Raw genomic sequence first — 21,003 nt, 5'->3', positions numbered from 1 at the left:
TAGCGAAATCATCCTCCGAAACATAAAAAACAGGTATAAAGGTTAACCCTTTATTAAGTATATCAATATGTGTAGTAGACAGAGTACAAGAGGAAATATTCAAAACATTGGTATTTTACACTTCTGGGCAAACATGCGTAATAGACCCTCCATGTTGTGCACCCCGTCTATGTTTTCTTCCTCCCCTCTTTTGTGTGTATCTAAAGGGATGTTGTTATTCCTTTTGGCTATGGGTGAACCTGTGATGCCATCAATATCCGACTCAATAGCTGAGGATGAATCCTCTGCTGAAGTATCATTATATGTAACAGATTTCTTCAAAATAGAATGAGAACGCTTCTTCCTAGGTACATATTTGGGGTCTACTTTAATTAAACGAAAGCAGAATCAGTCAAATACGAATCAGTTGACATGTAAACAGTGAAACGCAGAAATGTCAAATGCCCTAAATAGCGAAATCGGAAATGTCGAATTGTCATAGTTGGCCCATCTGCGGTATAGCGCCATAAGGTAAGTGTGCAATAGTTACGGACCTTAGGGTTAGGGTGCGGGTTAAGGTAAGTGCAAGATAGGTAATGTACGTAAGGTTTAGTGTAGGGTTTTGTTAAGTGTATGTGTGTGGAATATTTACTTTGTGTGGGTATAGTTCTGTAGGTTAAGTGTGCGTAGTTATGGACCTTAGGGTTAGGGAGGGGTTAAGGGTAGTGCTTAGATAGTTGTGTGTGTGGGGTTTAGTGTAGGGTTACAAGTGGGGTTTTGGTGCTTTAATTTAGGATTAGTGGTCGGGTTTTGGTTAGTGTATGTATGTGTTTTTTGTTGTTGTGTTTGCGTAGGTAGTATGTTACGGGTGGTGGGGTTGGCCGACTATTGCGGTTTCGATGTTTAAATTTTGCAGTTTTGCATGTTCGACGTTATCGCGTTTTGCTGTTTATGTATCGACGGATTCATATTCGATGGATTCCACTTTCGTTTAATTAAAGTAGACCCATATATGGGTGACTGTTGAAATCTAACCTGTTTGGCTGGGTTTCTGAAAAAGGAGTCCCCACTTGCATAATCTGTTAAATCCCTTGAGAATTTGTTCTTTTTCTTTTCTTTAAGTTGTTCCTCAAGGGTTAATAATTCTTGACTAAGTTTTTTCAAATGGGATATATACTGGGGTTGTCCCTCAAACTGTTTAATCGAGTCACACAACAATGTAATCTCTGGCAATTCTTGATCTATAGTTCTCTCATAGTGCTCCGTCAAGATCTCAACAAAACTCATGGTGGCCTTGTGTGGTGCCTCACTCCAAGCCTTCAGCAACAAATCATCACAGTTATTAACTAAGGGCTGAACCCTAACCCTCAAACCTCTAGGCGTAATATCTTTAAGTATATATGCCTTAAATAATCTTAGGTGCCATATGTTGCTACGTAACGACTTTATGCTCTTACTTAATTTTAAAAACTGTGTTTTACATGAATTATCAATGGGTGTTGAAGTCTCAACATTTCCACCTGGGTGATCCCCATCCAAACCAAATACCACCAGATCATTACGATCTGAGGCTAAACCCTTAAGTAAACTATTGATATCCATATTAAAGGCCTCCCTGCCCTACAGCAATACCAAAATCAAATGAGGTGGTATACCTATAGAGACCAATTAATAGTTATTAAATGAACACACCTCAATATCAGTACAGTCAGTTCAGTAACTTTGTGGCCAATGATCTAAATAATAAGATATTGGTCTAGATCATTGCTGTGTCCAGTCAGCCAAGGCTCAGATGAATCAAAAGCAACTGCACCGGACAATAACAGCCACAGAATATATCTCCTCAGTATCTCACTTCTGAGTAAACATGATATTAGACAATATATGATGCGTGCAAAAACATATCTGTATAAGTCCACACATAAAAAGTCAACCAAATAACTGAGCTGAGTCCAAGTAAATTAACCATGGACCATATCAGCCTCCGACCTACATATTCACAGTTATGCTACTTATGTACTATAATAACTGATCTAGAGGATATATTCATTAATAACATTTACTATAATACCACAAATCAACAGATTTTCATATAGCTGCAGAGCTGTTGGCCAAATGAAACCCCAGATCGTACAAAAATATAAATATATAGTTTGATGAGAGCTACCTGATTGAAATGAAAGCAGGTCCACTACTAATAAAATTAGTTTACATCACAAAACATATCATGAAGCCATCAAAAGGCAATCTTTTCATGTGTCACCAAACATGATATGTAACCGGATAGGAAGCCCACTGTTAACATAAGCAATTATACAAAAACAGTAATGTTATAATCTAAATAAATAATTTATTTTAGTAAAGTTGCTCAAATTAACAGAATATTTAGATTATTTCCTTAATGCAACTTCAAAATATTTGTTGAAAAAATAAACTTTGTAATACACCATTAAGCAGTGATGTCTAAATCATGCATTGTCCCCATATATATGCACCTTGTTATAAAGACATAATCTCAAATATCAACAGTTATTGAAAAGAATCCTCAAAATGTTATAAACATACAAATGACAAGTCCAACTGTGTTAATAATCCTGCTGAAATGTCCACCATCTCATCTTGAAATAACACCATTGTATGTATGTCGCCAAACCAAAAAGTGTTTGTAGAAAACTCAAGATGGTAAATAATTACAAAAACTGCTATACGACAAGACCACTGCTAAGGCGATAATGAATATATGTCCAAAAGTACAACTTCACCTGTTTTGCCAGTTCTTATCCAAAACACATAGATCGTCTATCTAGTCTCAGTATAAAAACGTCAGACTTGTATTAGAAAAATCCAAAATGGTGGAAAGTTACAAAAACTGCTTTGCGACTACGACGCTGTTATAACCAAACTGTTCCAGCTGTAGCTATGTATCCAAACAAACAATTCCACTTTCTCAAGGTTGATCCAATCGTTGTGAAAGAGAAGAGAAAACACTCAAAGTCCAGAATACATATAATGGCCTGTAAATCCAAATATTATGTTGACACCATTAATTAGGGTAAATATAATGCGCAAACCCCAAGAACTGTCCTGAAATAGTCAAACAACCAAAAAGCTGTTCAACAATGTTCAAAATTTAAAAAATAAAGATTGTTCATAGCACCAGTTCTTGTCCAAATATGTATTGTAGACAGAGCATATCCAGCATAGAAAATCAATCCGCTGGTGTTATAACAACGATAAGAACCTCACGACAAGATCCTCGACTGAATAAATAAAAATCCAAAGCAGCATCATGAAAAGTAATAGTTTTGGTATCCGTCACCACAGATTAAACAAAAAATAAGATTCAAAACAACAAAGCTGCTATTAAAGTAGCGATAAGCAAAGCATCAGATGTCAACAGTAGGGAAATTACGTAACTCAAGGAACAGCCCCTGCAAGTAAGGCAAATGCCAGGTTCCAAAATAGTATACAAAAACAGCATTGACCAGCAGACAGTGATGCAAAAACTGATTATTATTTATTCCATATCTATGCTAAAAAACACATTCCATAGCGAGAAAAATCCAGACTGGTTTCGGCCAATACAATGCAGCCTTCTTCAGTGCAGAAAACAAATATCAAAGAAATTCCCTCTATTTATATCTGTGGCAATCAAAGATCCTATGACTCACCAAATCACTTAAAGGTGCTCATTCAATCCAGGAGGGAATAAACAACTTAATTTAATAATCCATTTTTTCTCCATCTGAGTCAAAATTTGATGCCAACCCGCAGTCTTAGATCTGTTACCTTTAATTTTGTCAATAATGGTAAAATGGAAATGAAAATTAATTTCTGCACTGAAGAAGGCTGCATTGTATTGGCCGAAACTGGTCTGGATTTTTTCTCTCTATGGAATAAGTAATATTATTCAATTTCTGCATCACTGTTTGCTGGTCAGTACTGCACAGACCCCATTGTAACAGTAAGTTTTGGACTTCAATGTTTAAAATGAATCAATTGCTTGCATGGCACATTTTTTTACAGCAGGTTAGAAAACCATTATAATTAGCTAGTATTCAGAAATAAAAAAAACGAAACATGAAAGAAAAAAGACTGCTTCTAGTACTGTTCAAAACTTGCAGAATTCTGATGTTTCTACAGAGCTAGCAGCAGTCATGCATAACATCATAGCACTTAGCAAGCATTCAGAAATCGATACAAAATAAAATATAAAATGAACAGAAAACTCTGTATACTAATGTTTTAGCTTTGCACTGCTCATATGCTTTACTGCAAGGTTCCTGAAAGGCTACTTTTCTCTGAGGATAAAAAGCACAGGTGAAACTAATGAATGATTCAGTGAGAGCTGTTGTGAGTACAACTGCAATTTGAGATAGAACTTGACAAAGGCTATTGAAACTTCCTGTAAGCACCCCAACCCCTACAGCCAAAGCTAGGGCATTCTCAGAAAGCTAGACTAAAAATGTAAACAAAGACCAGAATCAAAACAAAAAAAATCTCTCGGACTGTCCCTTTAACTGGTGAGATACTTTGCAGAGGAATTTGTCTCTACCTGCATAACATATCATAGACACAGATAAGTCTGTAGTTTACCCAGTCAGGTAATGCTGTCAATCTTAGATGACCAATTAATCCTGCTAATGTCAGGAACACAGCAGCTGATATTAAAAAAAGACAGAAAGCTGTAGGACTGTTTTCCACTATTTTTACTGTAGAGAGGAGGAGAACTTAACACTCCCCTTTCACAGCAAAATAAAGCAATTAGATCAGTCAGGGGTTTAAAGGCAGCTGTTACCTCTTCTAACAAATTTACATAAGCAGCAATACAGTACTGAAATACTAAGCTTTAAATATTGGTTATTTATAATAGTTTATATTTTAACATATCTTAAATGTAGTATAAAAGATTTCTGTGACATTTATAGAAAAGTCAGAAAATATCTTTTCTTATAAAGTATCAAAGCATTCACCATTTTCGAGCCCCCCCCCCCCATACACACAGGACAGAACTACAGAAAGAGAGACAAGTGGCAACCCTATCAAGTAGGTGCACTGATAATCTTCAAATAAAAGGTTTTTTATGCTTTTTTTATGACATATTTCCAGAGGGTGATGCATATCTGGTACACGCAGACCCATGGTAAGAGATTCCCAATGACTTTGAGTCATTTCTTACATTGTTCGAGTGCATGAGCATTTTGTAGTCCACAAACGAAATGTGACAATTGATGGCAAGCATACTATACAGCTGAATTTACTTTAATGAACATTTCTATGTGCTTTTGCATTAAAAACATCAAGAAACGGAAATCAGAACTACTTAACTGTGTTTAAATCCACACAGACACACACACAGTCAGACATGTGCAATTAAACACAGTACTGCATCTCACACATAGTATTCTACATGCTACATACATTTTACACACAGACATATATATATCTTTATGTGTGGTTATGTGTAGACACACATATACAGTTACACAAACTTTTCATTTTGATTTTTTTTTCTTTAAAGGACATGAAGTCCACACACATACAAGCATGTAATCTAGTTCTCCACTACACAGACACTCATATATTTTTGCACACATGCAGTCTCTCTCTCTCTCTAATATATATATATATATATATATATACACACACACACACACACACACACACAGTGTGTGTCCGTGCGCAATATGGGTGCATGCAATTCGTTATTTATAATAAACTGAACATAGTAGATTTAAGCATTATTAATGTATACATTCTAGTAAATGTTGCTTAATGTTTTACTTATCCACTGTCACACATTGGCTATGAGTTGCACAAATAATCTCTGTCAATGTCTATATGTCAGTATTTTTTTCTTTGAACTGCTAAGTGCATTTATCACTTGTTATTATCTTTGCCAATGTAGCCAGAGTTGTGGCTGAAAAGGGTCCTGGGACTTTCCTGGTTACCAAAGTCTAAATAATTCTGAAATAGAAAAGAGGGGGTGAACTTGACAGAAAAAATGTAAAGAACTAGTAAGGTACATTTTAATTCTGCATAATTCATGAGAGAGAAAAAACTTCCCACTGAAGGCATTGGGAAGTAGCAGACAGACTTAGTTTGGAGTCCTACTACTTATCACCTGTACATCATACAGCAAGGATGTTTTACTGCAATAAGAGTTTTCACACCACTACATGAGAGTGTGTGGGAAGTATATTCTTTTAGAACTACAAAAGTATCCCTTTGTAAAAGCCTGCCATTTACCTACTTTATTTTGCTGGAAGTAACTAACAGCTATTTATAGCATAGAGAAAGCTCTGACAGGCACGAAAATGAGGCTCAGTCAGGGAAACAAAGTAGCTCAGCTATAGAAGGTGTGTGTTAGATTATAGTGCTTCACAGTCCTGCCATTCTATCTTAATGACATGATAAAACAATACTTCTTCCTATGTCTAGCATGACTCATATAAGGAGGACTTGAAATGTTTTCAGGAAGAAGGAATGAAAGCAAGAAAACAAGATCACGTTACCAAGGCAGGCCCCATCATTTGCCATTTTGTGGGAAACACATTAACATTCTAAAAGAAGTGCTGGGAATGAATTTGAGGCATTAAAATAGCTCAGAAAACAAAGATACAATAAAAAAACATGTGTTTTTAGTTTTAAGGTGGAGTTTTCCTTTAAAACTTCAAGTGAGTTTTCATTAATGTGGGCTAGTTCTAATGCTGTATTGAAGATAAGTGAGTTGATTTGAAAGTATGCATTTTTGTGAGGAAGGAGAAGTGCAGTATTTTTGGTGTTTCTGAAAGTAGAAGTAGAAAGGGTTTGGATGTTAGTTGGTGATTATGTGCTGATGTTTAAATGGGAGGTGTGATAGGCATTAGTAAGCAGTCAGTGAGTATTTACATTGCAAAGATGGGGATGGCTGGGAAATTTGAGGTGGGGGAGTGAAATGGGTAATGTTTTTATTTTATTCAGGAGATTACTTATTACCTTATGGATGAATGCATGTCTCCTAATCCACTAATGTATTTAAACTGTGTTTTTAGTGTGTTTAATTGAGCCTCAGTCCTGATTTCCATTTTGTTCTTTTTATTATTATTTTTATGCAGAATTAGTAATGTGCTTGAGTTGTGGATATGTACTTCTGGTGGATGATATTGCTTTTTTGTTTATAAATCTGTACTTAACAGTATTTACCTGCTAAAGGACTTTTCAAGTCAACATGGTGACAGTTTCTCAGATATGGAAATCTGTGAGGACACTAAGAATCTGTGAGTGAATATGTTTGCCTGCACTAGCCACCCCGTTCCCACCCCACAAGGAATATATCTGATTCACAGCTAGCTAGTGATGTAATTGGTCAGTTATTCTTGCCCATTTTAAAATATATTTAAATCAAATATGTTTCATTTTCTATTGATGGCAAAATGCTGAATGACCATGAGAATTGCGGTGGTTGAAGTGATATCAGAGTGAATAATGTTATGGCAAATTCCATACAAATTTGAAAAACAGAATCTGAGATGGAACTTCAAGTGCATTTTTTATGTAGGTGCAAAAAGTTTTCCATGCAAGAAAATGTTGCTACACACATGCCCTTCTTTAATAATATCCACTCAGAGTTTGGTACACATCAGGAAAATGCCACCACCCTTAATTAGCCATTTTCCTGATGTGTACCATTTTCACACTCACTTGTTCACAGTAATATTGTTCCCAGCCAATTTACACTACTATACTGCAGTGGACTACACTGCCTCTAAGCATCCTCATGTCTCATGCATTCACACATTTTAAAGACACCACAGAATTTTGAGCTTTTTAATTGTCTTCAGAAATGTTTTTCTATTTTCTATTGTAATTCCTTTTTGTTTTACAATTACACATTCATCTTTCATAATACCTGAACATTACAATTATATTTGACTGAAATTTAAAACATTATAAAACATAAAAAGCATACAGGATAATTTAACTATCTACTGATATAAAATACATAAATAATATTATAAAGTACAAGAACTACAGGGCAAAACTTTCCATAACCTCTTATCCAGCATATTTCAGGAAGTACTCAATGATCATTCCAATCGGGTATCAGGGGTACTGTCTCCAGTAATCTCTGTTCCAAGAGTTCCTGGTGCACCACTATTCACTATTCATCCAGCTCCTTCTGCAGTGTCACTCTGGGACTGCTAGGAATTGTGGGAAGTAGGGTAGGGAGAGTCCTCTGGGAGTCATTCATTCTCTTTCAAGGGATTTGTTTACTCACTTACCAGGCTCCACAATTTTAAAACAGACTATGTGGATGGTTCTGGGAGTCCTTGATGCTGAGTGATTTCATGAGGTCCATAAACAGTCACATATTTTGGTTAGCATTCTTAAAATTTGTATTAAATTGTATTATTTTATTAACTTAATTCTTAATCTGTTACAATTATAACCAATATATGATGTTGCTAAATGCAGACGGCTGGTTTTATCATGCACTGCTTACTCATAAACAATTAAGATAAATGTGAACTTGTCTTTTTGGTGTATTCTACAACAGTATTTACATTAAACTACTTTTGCAAGTAAAATACATTATGCATGATGTCATAATCTTATAAGTAATTGAACTAGAGTAGATTAGTGCCAATATACTCACATGTAACAGTAACCCACAATAATCTTGTTTTGTGCATTAACTCTTGCATAATGTAAGCCCGTATTACTATACTAGTATTTTAACACATACAATCACTTGAGATGTAGAAAGCACAGCTCTTCTCAGCAAAGAAAGCTGTCTTTAGAACTACTGCTTCTCTAAAATACCTTGCTTACCAAAATGAAAATAAAAACAGAAAGTCTGCCTACCTTTTGAAGTCACATATGAAAAGCAAAACATTACAAAGTTTGGCAAAGACTGTTAATTGTAGTGAAGGAAATATATATATATATATATATATATATATATATATATATATATATATGTATGTATGTATATACATACATATATACATATATATATATATATATATATATATATATATATAATGTGAGATCTTTTGCATGAAAACGAGAACTGGAATTTCTCAGTTTGAGGCCAATGCATTGCATCCAGTGCTGGCCACAGTATTTAATTTTCAAAACAAATGGTTACAGCAGATACATGAACATTTTAAATGCATACAATATTGATTAGCTTTTCAATACTGTAGACACACCCTAATTATTCAACCACCCCCAAAAAAGAACTTGCCCATTAGGAAATGCTTACTTTGCTATGTTTTAACATCAGAGTCATAACTGACACAGAAATGTCATACTGTGTTTACAGTAATCCCCCATTATACCCTAGTGCTATATTAAGGAGCACAATAAAAGCTACTTAGACATGGCAAAGGATTGCATTGGAACTGACTTAACCTCATAGCAAAGATATAAATATTGATCATCCTTCTCAGCTCAGTTGCATGGAAACAGAAATAAAATTATTCAGTGAATTAGATACCCCATACATCCATTTTATTTCTAATATTCAACATCTCAGTGTATATTTTCTCCTGGTGTTAGACAAATGCTCGTTAGGCTTATAAGTTCACAGTGACAGAACATACTTAGGACCTGAACTCATTAAAAAGCCTAATGCCCATCAATTTCTGTTTGTAATTTCTGTCTGCCATACAGGGGCCTTCTTTTTGTATTGCTTGGACTACTACTCTGACATGTGCAGATATGGTTTATTTAAAAGTCTCAATGTGACCTGCATCACAAACAGGTACATTCTCCAATTAATATTTATTTGTTCATTTATTTATTAGTTATTTCTCAGACGTGGAATTTGGAGGATCACCAATTCACTCCTGGGATACCTCTATGGGGAAATATGAAGAATTCAAAGCACACAAAAAATCTCATTTATATGCAGAGAGAATATGTAGTCTCCACACAAAATGTGCCCCAGGTGAAAAGCAAATTGAAGAACTAGGCCCTGTAGTAACTGACCAGTGACACCTCACGGATTCGAGTGCACTGTTTCAATGATTTTCTTACTACTCTGGCTGCTGATACTACTACTACTACTATACTGTGGTCAAAATAGAGAAAAATCACTGAACTCCAGTAATGGTGCTGTATAGATTAGATGTTTGCCTGATCACTCAAGTTATCGTTACATAGTTAATTTAATATTAGTTTTAACTGAGCTTATAAGTCATTGGAATTAATTCTATTGATAGAGCAATGCCATAATTGATGAAAATTAGTAAAACATTGAAAAGGAAGTTTGACCATGCTTTGAAACCTGAGATGAGGTTACAGACTTCAGTGAACTATATGGTGGGCATAGAAAAAGAGGCAGTTGTTCTTGATGGAAAGATAAACAGCTTTGAAGAAGGTGCTGAGAGAAACTTATGCCAACAATTAAGAATGGTATTAACATTTTGGACAGTTATAAGCTGGGGTTAAGGAATGAGCCTCTCAAGTTGTTGAGGCACATTGAACAATCATTCAGATGCTATCAAGCAGTTGCGAAAGGAAAAGAAGAATTTAAAAAACAATGTACCCTTTTGTTGACTAAACTGAATGTGTAGGAAGAGAAACAAATTGATCAAGAAAAAAATTAAAACCAGCATCTTTGTTTATTTGGGATATCAGAAAAGGAAGAATAAACTGACTGCATGTCTTTCATTACAGAGATGTTAGCAAACTAGAGTGCTCTGCATTTAAGCCAAATGAAGATTGAAAGGGAGCATATAGTTTTATACCCAGGCTATAGCTCAGCAACAGCATAATATGTATTGCTACACATTAGGGCATTAAGTCTGAAGGATATAATTCCTTATTTTTATGGACACCTGGTAAAGTTTATGAGATTAGAAAGAAACAAGACTTTTTTGTTGAGGATTATTCTGTACAGACACAAAGGAAACAAGACAAACTTTGGATCCCTATGAGGGAATGTCATATTTTTACGTTAAAATTTCAAATGTTATATATGGCTGTTTTTAGGGCAATTGCCCTTGGGGAATTAAGATTTTTCAGGAATATCAAGAAGCATTGAAAGTTGTTTGTGACTATGAACTGTGGAGGGATCAAGGTTACCAGTGTATATGGTATTGCAGAACAATCTAAGGAAATAGCTCTTTCATCTAGTGAAAATATGATTTCTTGTAGGATTCTTTTAAACATATTTTATTCCCAATTCTACTGAAATTTATAGAAAATTAGTAGCAAGATTGAGTAAGTAGAGATCACAAAGAATCATAATTGGTTTGCAAAGTCAAGAACAGGAACTTTTGAATGGGACAATTATTCTTTTTATTTTGAAGTGGATACATGTCAAACTTCCAGGTCTGATATCTTACGGGTCTTATTTAAGCCCAGTTTTGTGGATGGGCTATTACAACCAGTTTCTAATTTTAAAGTAACCCACCACTTTCAATAAATGTACAAATGGTACTGTTGTCCTCAGTCTTATATAAGAATATTCCTGCAATTTTATGTGGCCCTGTTGAAAATGTATAGCAGATTTCATCTAGTGCCACAACAGTACTTTATTAACTAAAGTGATTACCTCATCTTCCTACTTTTATAAGCACATGTGGATATACTGGTTCTTTGTTTGTACATATAAACAGGGATATGGAGTTGTCCTTCAATAATGCTGGTGTTGGGAGTGTAGCTGTCCATTCTAAATTCAGGTAAAGGTGGGCACCCAGGCTTGCTCAGTAGCTCTTTTACCTGGCTAGGTGTGCCTGTTATCTGATGAAGTTCACAAATTGATGTGTTAAGTGGATGAAAGCGCTAATGTTTTTTTTATCTATGATACTGATTTAAAGTTTTATAAAGAGCTGCTATGTTTTTTTTTCCATCTCTAATGAAGTTTGTTCACTAGGGATGACTTTGAAATGACTAATTATATCCCACTTGCCATTTCCTTTCTAGAAGGAAGTCTACCCAAGTTGCATTTTGGACACTCTTGTATGTGATCTTGTGACTGTCTCTCTTGTTGAGTAATTTGTTGGCCACAATCAAGCCATTTTCCAGACAGAAGTCTAGAATGGCTTAGCCTGCTTTATTCCTGTTGTCCCACCCATGTGGAACCAGGCAGTCTTCATATCCTGTTCTGTCTGTCTATCCTGATACATGCATTCAGGTCACTCATTATCAACACTAATTCATAATGTCCTGTTTTATCTAGTAGGTCCTGCAACTGCTGTCTGAATGCTCTCTTTTCCTCATTATCACAACCCTGCCTTGGGACATACGCTGAGATTATGAATAATGTCATATCATTACATTGGAGTCTGATTGGCATGAGTCTGTCACTAATTCTAATGAATTCCCACACCATTTCTAGTCTGTCCTGCTCCTGTGTAATAGATTTTGGACCTCAAGCCAAGTATCTTTGCTGCACTACCCTTCCATCTTGTCTCCTGGATGCATAGGATGAACAGTCTCCTCCTTACCATCATGTCATTCACTTCCAAGCTCTGTCCTGTCAGTCAACCTACATTGAGTGTAGCAATTCTTAGTTCATGTTTGGCAGGTTGATCGGTTTTACTTCCAGCTTTTGCTAAACAGTTATCCAAGGTAACCCAAGTCGGGCAACTGGACACCAGTTGGCCAGTAGCTAACTGACTCCAGGGCTGCTGGACTTTATGGTGGGCACACACTGGCCAATAGAGACACATACACCACTCTCACCATTAGCATGGGCCCTTGGCATAGTTTGGAGTAGTCCAGCTCCTCAATGCATTTATCACTAGCAAATATCCATGCCCATTTGGTAATATTAGTCAACACGACAGAATCACCTACAGCCATATTTTACACCATTGAGTGGCTAGCCCTGCCATGGCATACAGTCTGTAATCCATATTCTCCTATCTTCAGGATACTGTGCACCACAATAGATGCCCAAAGTTGTTGGTTTATATAACTCTTCCCCCTACAGGGCACCATCTAGAGACTGTGCTGCTGCCCACAACTCCATTCTTAGTGAGTTTTGAGATGGAAAGACTCAGCATGTTTTTGAGGTGGTAGGGACCCCACAGAGACACAGAGTGAACATGCAAACTATACATCCTGGCCCCCTACCCACTCCTCAATCTGATTCTAGCATCTGCCCCTTTTCTCTCAAATCTCTATGATCACATAACATCTGGCCTCTTTATACTAAATTTCAACCTCAGAAGCCTCCTAAATAAAACAACTGAATTTCATGCTACTATTGTCCACTATTCCCCGCATGTATCCATCTTAACTGAAATCTGGCTCTAGCCACACATTCAAGATCAATAAATACTGTCACCTGGCTACAATATAATACGGCATGATAGAACAGTTAAACGTGGTGGTGGTGTAGCATTAGTCTAGAAAAATAATCTCCAACTTGAACGTCTTAACCTGCACCCACCGATAACTTCCAATACGGAAACGCTATTCACCTGACTACAAATTAACCCTCACAAGTATATTAACATTATAGCCATCTACCTTCCCCCAGGTAACAACCCTTCTACCATAGAAGACTTATTAGGCTGGTGTTTCTCTTCTCTTATACAAGAAACAATCATAATGGGAGACTTTAACCAAGACTGGAATACGATCTCTTCTAACAACCCCTCAAATCATATTCATCTCTCTGTCTTTTCCCAGCTAATTCTCAACACAACTAGAGTTGACAAACATTCCAGTAAAGAATCCATGCTTGACTTGGCTCTCATCAACTCAAATCCTGACTCTTATCAGGCAGGCTGTCTTCCCAACACCCCTAAGTGACCACCATCCTACCAACCTTCTAAAAAAGACATTCCTCTCTGTCTAATGAAGCTAAGTTTAAATTCGTCTATAATAAATTTACCTCAGAAACTTTTACTTCTTTACTCCAACAAGTTAACCGGTCCCCCCTTAAACATCTCCAACTCAATCTAGCAGTACAATACTTCAACAACAAATTCCTCTCTATTTTAAATACCCTAGCTCCTACAAGGAAAATACATATAAAAGTACAACACACTCAGTGGCTCACTTTAGACACCAGAAAGCTACCCAAAGAGACAGACAGGGCATGGCATATTACCAACTCTCTAAAAATGCACATTCTCTCCATAAGTACAGGCATCTTCATAATGTAGTGAAAAACAAGTCAAACTTGACAAAAAAATTACTGCCCATCAATTCAAAGCAAGTATCATAATAAACCCAAAAAATTCTGGTGTTCTATCAACCAACTCCTTAAACCAGGTCAAGCCTCCACCCCTTCTCCTAACCCAATAAACTCATGAGACAACACAGCCACTCAATTCAATAATCATTTTGTAAATTCCATAGTATTATATGGTATGCAGTTACTAACCATGTACCAGAATGTAAAAATAAAACGGGCTGTGAGAACTCAAATAAAAACATGTATTAGGTGCAGTAGGCATGCAAATGGACAAAACCATGGCCATTGACATTTAAAAGTGGTGTAATTAATGAAAAATTTAACTTTTTTTATCACATGCCACATTTAAGTGGCACACAGTGACATGCAAACATGCTAGTTTCCAAAAAAAAAAAATTAAAATTGTAAAATATATGTAAAGCTATACTGAATTTTCCCATTATACTGGCCAGCATGCAGAGTCATACAATAGCAGGTTATAGTGGTTGCTAAGGACATAGGCTCTGGTGTAGTGCAGCATCTAGGGTATACGCAATTAGGTGTATGTAAATGAGCTAAGTTTATTGAATAGCAAAATGGGCCACCGTGCCTGCAGGTACTAACTGTGTAAGGGCTAGAACCATGGTAGTGTAGGCAGAAGAGACAGCTGACATGAAAAGGGGGTGGGTCACGGTTTGTGTAAGCACACTGGAGCTCAGTGGATCCTGTTTGCACTCAGCAAAGCACAGCTAAACAGGGGTGTGTGTCTGAGGCTGTTAGCGTTTCTTTAACCAGCTAAGCACAGCTTAAGTGTGCACGTGTACAGTGGGGGGTCAAATCTGCTGAGCAAAGTTTACACTGGAGCCATGAGTTTGCACAGCGCAGGGCTTAGAAGTGGAGAAAATTTTAAAAAATTAAAAAAAAGGAAATAGCTTAGAAAAGCCCATCAACTATAAATGACTAATAAGCCCTCTGCCACTCACACTGGCCCATTTAAACCCCTCAATAATGTAGCTGACAGGTGGAATGTATCATAGTCAGCCAATCACACAGGTTGCATCTGCAGCACACCAGTATAAAGTATGCAGACACCCTTCAATCTGATTTTTCCCCACATACTCTGCACCATATGAGTACACACTTGGGAATTTTAACTGACAAAATGATAAGGGCTGCTGCTTTGCAACATCTTTACATGCTACAGGCTGAGGTCAGTGATGATGATGATGCTGACAATAGGCCCAGACTGAGGAGGAGAAGAGTGTTCAAGCCCAGGGTAACCTTTCAGAGGCTACATGAGTTGGAGATAGTAGAGCACTACAGGGTGGACAGGGACATACTACAGCAACTCACCAAGCTCTGCCGCCCTCACCTCAGACCCAGAGCCAACAGAGGGGAATCCATCCCAGTGGAAACAAAGGTATGTGTAGCCTTAAGAATACTAGGTACAGGTACTTTCCAAAGATCTAGTGGGGACATCATGGGGGTCTCACAGGCATCTGCATCCAGGGTACTCCACCAGTTCCTGGATGTCATGCTGACACATGTCAGTGAGCACATTTATTTCCCCAACACCCATGAGGAGATGACCAGCAATATGTGTCTCTTCCACTGTGTAGCAAAATACCCGGAGGTACTGGGTGCCATAGACTGCATGCACATCCACATCAATGCACCACCCCGTGAACAGAGTAGGGTAGGGTCTACATAAAACGCAAGGGGTATCACTCCATCAGTTGCCAGGTCATGTGCAATGCCCAGGGCATTATCAATGTGTGTGCTGGCAGCCCTGGCAGTTATCTCTACTCCCACATCTGGCATGCATTACAGCTGTACCAGGCATTTGTCAGTAGGGACATCCCATACTGCCATCTAGTAGGGGATGCTGGCTATGCACTGGAACCATGGATGGTGACACCCATCAGAAATGCACACACGTCCACTGATGAATGCCATAATGAGGCACATGCACAAACTAGGAACACTGTAGAGCATGTGTTTGGGCTGCTCAAGTCATGGTTCCGCTGCCTTGACATATCTAGTGCAACCATGCATTTCTCTCCAGCCACATGTGCACACATGCTCATAGTATCTGCCATGCTACACAATATGATCCTGCAGAAACAGGTGTGGCAGGAACATCACAAAGAAGGGGCACACAGCCCCCACCATTGCCAAGGTCCCCACAGACACAGGGGGACTTAGAGGAGGAATCCCCTGAGCCTGTCCATGTACGCAAATGTAGGCATGCCCAGTACACCCTGGCCTTGGCAAAGAGGCAATGCATAGCACATACGCTGACACTCTAGGGACACAGGGACTGACACCTCACTCCGACTCGCACACACAGTAAAAAGGATGCCACACACATCACACTACCTGCACCTTAAATTGTATAGGCCATGTACTGCATGCATCCGATAGAGTCAGTCATGAAGCACTGGCCTCACAACTGCTGCAGGCACAAGATAAGTCATTCTTCTTAAAAACAAATGAATGTAGTAGATGACCATGGTAGCATATCAATGGTATTGCTGCATGTATGCAAGGGAATGGGGTGGGCTACCAGGATAGCAGCAGACAACTGACAGCTATGTGGGACAACAGGAAATATCCACCAAATACTGGCTGCCCCAGAATATGCAACAGTCCCCTAGGTGCCAAAACGCACTGCATTATATGTGGGGGACTAAGAAACTGTGGGGTCATAGGTCACATGCATGGATGTCAATGTTGGAGTCCCATACACACCTCTCAGCCACTCACAGCAAGTCATCTGTACAACGCCATAAATAAATGTGTGACAAAGGCCCACAAATAGGGGCAGTTATGAAATATTGCTCTTACAAACTTAATGATATTAGAACAGGTCTTGCGGTTGCATTAAGTCTCTGAAGGGTAAGAAGTCTGAAACTCAAATGTCTGTCCTTACTTTCTAACATGTGTCTTTAATGATATGCCAGTATTTTCCAAGACAACCACAATACTATGTTAAATGGACCCAAAATATGAAGCAAACATCTGGACAGTCTGTGAAAATTTGTACAGTTGAGAGGTATGCCCCCTCCCCTCAACACACCCGTGTTCCCATAGACATGCAGTAACATTTATGTTTGTAGAGTAACAGCAGCAGACCACACATTCCCACACCTGTCCTAATCAACTTGCTAACTTGTTCCATGTTCACAATATGCAGGGGTCAATGTGCTATGTATGTGCATGGTTAATATGGTCAGGAAGTAGACAGCACTTATTGTTGGCTGTTGTGGCTTAGTGGTCTAAGTACAGCACTGTGGTTGACAGGGTCCATGGTTCAAGACTGGCCATGTCAACTATTTTGCATGCCAGCTACACCTACGATTGGAGTTGTACACACTGTCCAGAAGTCAATATTTGTTACTGCAAGAAAGCTGGACAATGCAGGGACAGGGGGCCACACATTTGGACAGTACACAGCTTGGAGTAACCTACACAGTGCTTAGTAGAACAGCAGGTTGTGAAAAGTCAGTGTAGTGCCAGGTTATAAATGGCTGCCATGTTACTGTGCCAGTACTGATAACCCTAGAATGACAGAGTGTCACAGAATGTACACACGTATGCCTCATATATCTGCTCTGCTTGTCATAACATTGCATTTGCCTGCCAAACTATTTGCAAAACAATAAAGGTTGATGTGAAAACATCAATGACAGACAGTTGAGATGCAGATGGCATACCCATAAGAAAATGTAAGCTAATACAAAACCATTCTACCACCTGTCTACATTTGGAAGAGCAATATTAATACCCTGTCCCCATGTCTGGGCCTGTGTCTGACTGTTATATATATGCCTGTCCAAATGTCAGTATTTTTGTTCTTTGTATCTGTATGGAGCTTTTCTCCCTGGGCCTCCGCTGAAAATGGATATGTATCCAGTTGGACTATCCCAGTAAACAAATGTAAAATAAAATAAATAAATAAATAAATTTTATACATAATTTCTGAATCTGACCACATGGGGTCTGGCATCTTGAAGTAATTCTAATTGTTTAGTCTGCCTCTAGGTATCCCACAATGCAGTGATTGTTTGTAAAAAATTACATCACACAGGCCTCTTACTTCCTAAAGCTCCTGTCACTGCATTGATTTTACATGCATACACTGCTGTCTTTCATTAAGTTTTAAGTAACAGTTCATTCCATTCAATGACTACTTAAAACACAAACAGTGCAAATGCCACAGAACAGACTTTCAAAGTGCTTTTTACTGCTGCTTCTTTTTGGAATGGCTAAATTGCAGACTTTTGTTAAGCCTGAATTGTACTATTTTGACTCTTCACAACTAACTTCCCTAGCTGTCAAAGTGCTAAGGGCAATTTGAGCTATTTCCTGCTGTGATTGACAGCACTATAGTACATACAACTAGATAGGTAGGGGTTCTAATCTCAATACTGGCAACTGTGTGTGTGTGTGTGTGTGTGTGTGTGTGTGTGTGTGTAAGTTAAAGCATCTTGAGGCCTTTTCAACCCAGCAAACTTCCCATTGCCCTACTTTACAAGGCCTGCTGATGTCACTCACCTTAGAATCACCGTTGGGCCATCTGTAGGTATATAATGTCCTTGGTGCATGTGATAATGACATAGCACTACAGTACAGGCAACTAGATAGGTAGGGGTACTAATCTCAATAGTGGCAACTGTGATACTGTATGTATGTGTGTTGGTTATACCATTTTGAGGCCTGTTCCACCCTGGTGACTGTCCCATTGCATTACTTTACAGGGTCTGTTCATGTCATCCACCTTAGATCCACTGTTGGGCACTTTCTAGGCACATAAGCTGTGTAGCACATGCGATAAATAGGTAACACTAGTAAATACAACTAGGTAGGTAGATGTTTAAATCACAATACAGTCAACTGTAGTACTGTATATGTGTGTTTGTGTGTGAAGCATATCCCCTGTGGCTGTCGTGTATGTTGGTTATACCATTTTAAGGCCTGTTGACCCCCTCCCCATGGCATTACTTTAAAAGGCCTGTTGATGTCATCCACCTTAGATGCACCATTTTAAACTCTACAGGCCATACCACTCATCTGTACAGATGTATGCAGAATGTCCAGATGTTTGCAACATATATGTGGTCCGTGTCTCATAACAATGGGGTTTTCTGTCAAATTAGCAAATCCACATCTCAAACAGTGACAGATATGTCAGCTTCAGACATCATACCCTTCTGAAACTTCATGCTGGTGCAAAACCTGTTACCCTATCACTTGTCTAGGTTTGTAAGAGCAATATGTGAGAAATGTCTCTATTTTTGTGTGTTTATCCCACCATTCATGAAGGTATTCCAAGATTAATTGCTGTAAGAGGTTGTGAGTAATGTCCCCAGCATATAATCTCTGTGGTGCATGCGATATGTATGTAGCACTATAGTACATACAACTAGACAGGTAAATGTTCTTATCTATTGCCAACTGTGTGTGTGTGTGTGTATGTATGTGTTTCTGTATGCATATCCCCTCTGGCTATCCTGCCTGTGTGTATGCTTGGTTATACCATTTTGTGTGCCTGTTCCACCCTGTTAACTCCCCCATTGCCAACCTACACAGGGCCCCTACAGATATCATCCACTTTAGAAGGACAGTTACATATTTTCTAACACAAAGGCACTGTGACACGTGCAACAGTAATGTTGGTCTGTATTGTACATAAGATAGGCAGGTGTTCTAATCTGAAAAGTGGCAACTGTGTGTGCATGTGTGTTTCAATGCATGTCCCCATGCAGCAGTGTGCATGTTTGAGATGGCTCTACCATGTTAAGGGCCTGTTAACCTCCCATTGGCAATCCTAACAGCACCTGTAAGTGTCACACACCTGAATAGTAGTGGCAGACACTGCAGAACTATAGTAGCTCTGTGGTGCTTGTGTTATGTATATAGTACTATTGTATGTAAAACTAGGCATGTAGAGGTTCTACTGTCACAAGAGCATGTCATGAGTGAGTGAGTGTGTGTGTGTGTATACCCCCTTGCAGAAGTCTAACTGTGCTACAGCCACCAGCATACCTCTCAACCCCTCACAGAAAGACATCTGGTTAAAGCCATACAGAAAATTAGGGTAAAGGCCAAACATTGAGCACAACCTTCACATATTGGTGTGACACACATGGAAAGTAGATACCAGAAGAGGTTGTGCATTTGAATGCATTTTCCAAAGGGTATGAGTTGTGACATGACAATATCTATCATTAATCTCTAATGTTAGTCTTTCATGATTTTCCAGGAATTTGTCAGAAAACCACAATGTTTTGACAAATGGAAATAAAATATGTGGCAAAGATCAGGACATTCTGCAGAAATATGTAGAGGTGAGAGGTATGGCCACCATCTGTACCACCCAGCAGGTTGCAGTCCATGTTTGGCAAGGTGTGACCTGTGACAACTCAAACAACATTAACAAGGACATGTGCAACCTGGACACACTCCATTACACACACTTAGACTTTGTCAAGGAAGGGTTAATCTCTGCTACACTCAGGTGACCTCAATGACACAGTTACTAAAGCCATGGTTGGGGGGGTGGCATTGCAAAATGCCTACCTTGAGCTGGACAAACTATGTGACAGTATAGCCCATGTGGCTATCATAGATATAACACTGCCAAGTATGCATCACACCATATGTTACCATAGGGCTAGCACACCACTATGCTGACATGACCCACCTATTCCACATAAGGAAATGCACCTCATGCGGTTCACCCATAAGTAGGTGTGTTCCATATTTGGGCCTCTGTTATGTGTGATGTACACATTTGAGGTGCATGTAAAAGCCATTAGCCTATGTCTGAACCTGCCTGCAGACAACTGTATACTGTGTGCCGTCAATGGACTGTCTGCCATCAATGGATTCCCCAG

This window comes from Protopterus annectens, chromosome 2.part0 (genome assembly GCF_019279795.1).
Source record: "Protopterus annectens isolate FY-2018-M chromosome 2.part0, PAN1.0, whole genome shotgun sequence".
Classification (NCBI taxonomy): domain Eukaryota; kingdom Metazoa; phylum Chordata; order Ceratodontiformes; family Protopteridae; genus Protopterus; species Protopterus annectens.
This window is presented reverse-complemented; position numbering follows the sequence as displayed.